The 1161-nt window shown below is 32.7% G+C and overlaps 1 protein-coding gene across 4 annotated transcripts in view; it reads left to right on the plus strand.

Moving 5' to 3' along the window:
• Positions 1-1161, plus strand: part of LOC106874878 (mucin-17) — an 85158-nt gene that overhangs the window by 32901 nt on the left and 51096 nt on the right. The window lies entirely within an intron of this gene.

The following is a 1161-nucleotide window of genomic DNA, read 5'->3' on the forward strand; positions in this document are numbered from 1 at the left end:
TATATATATATATATATATATATATATATATATATATATGTATATATATTTCCAAGTATGTATATATATGTATATATAGTAGTAGTATTAACCATTATGAGCATGGTCAGTAGACCTGTTTCTCTTCTTTATCTCAGATTAGTGCTTATCATGTCTTGTCTTCTGCCATAGTCCCATAGTAATGGGTTGACTAACAACTTGTGAGTGGAATTTGGTAGAAAGAAACTGTGCAGTAGCCCGTTGTATGTATAACTAATAACCCATACTGTATTTCATTGTTTGATTCTAAAAAAAAAAAGTATTACTTTGCAGTTAATTCATTTCCTTTACAAACATATGGAAATATGTATGTATCAAAAAAAGGCACTGTGAAGCATGACTCATAACCAGAAATTGGGCTCGGTAATGGGCTCCACACTCCTCTCCAGTATCCAGTGTATTATCATGCAAGGCATCAACCTGAGGGTAGACTTGTGTGCAAAATATGAGACAAATAATAGAAATGACAATAATAATAATATACAGAAAACAGGTATGGGATTCAATATTTCATAGAACATACACATGTTTCAACAAGATGCCATAATAATTATGTAACAGTTGTAGAAACATTATACTATCTCACAGCTTATCTCATCAGTCTTTTACAATAAATACAATGACATGCTGAAAGCTTCAAATGAATACATTTTCCCCATTATGCAAATTATCAAAGATTTCACAGACTACACAATATAACAGGGGACAGGAAAAAATCAATAACCATGAATGTATGTGTCCGTGTATATCCACAGATATTCTACTCAGTAGTAAAAACTATGAGTGATTAATATATATGGAAAATATGTGGGAGCATTTAGTATACTATACAAATATGATAGCATCTTACATTTGTGATATTGTGGGCCCAACCTTCTGAGTTCTTTTACAGGGCTTAGAAAAACTGAAGGACTGCTGCACTAAGTGTGTGAATCTGAAAGGGGAATATGTTGAATAAAATCATAATTAACTGATCCTCTGGTATTTTCTTTTACTCAAAGCCAGGAACTTTTCAGCATCCCCTTCTATGTGTGTGTGTGTGTGTGTGTGTGTGTGTGTGTGCACGCGTTTATATATATATATATATAAACACACACACACACACACACACACACACACACA

This window comes from Octopus bimaculoides, chromosome 11 (assembly GCF_001194135.2).
Source record: "Octopus bimaculoides isolate UCB-OBI-ISO-001 chromosome 11, ASM119413v2, whole genome shotgun sequence".
In the NCBI taxonomy this organism is placed as follows: domain Eukaryota; kingdom Metazoa; phylum Mollusca; class Cephalopoda; order Octopoda; family Octopodidae; genus Octopus; species Octopus bimaculoides.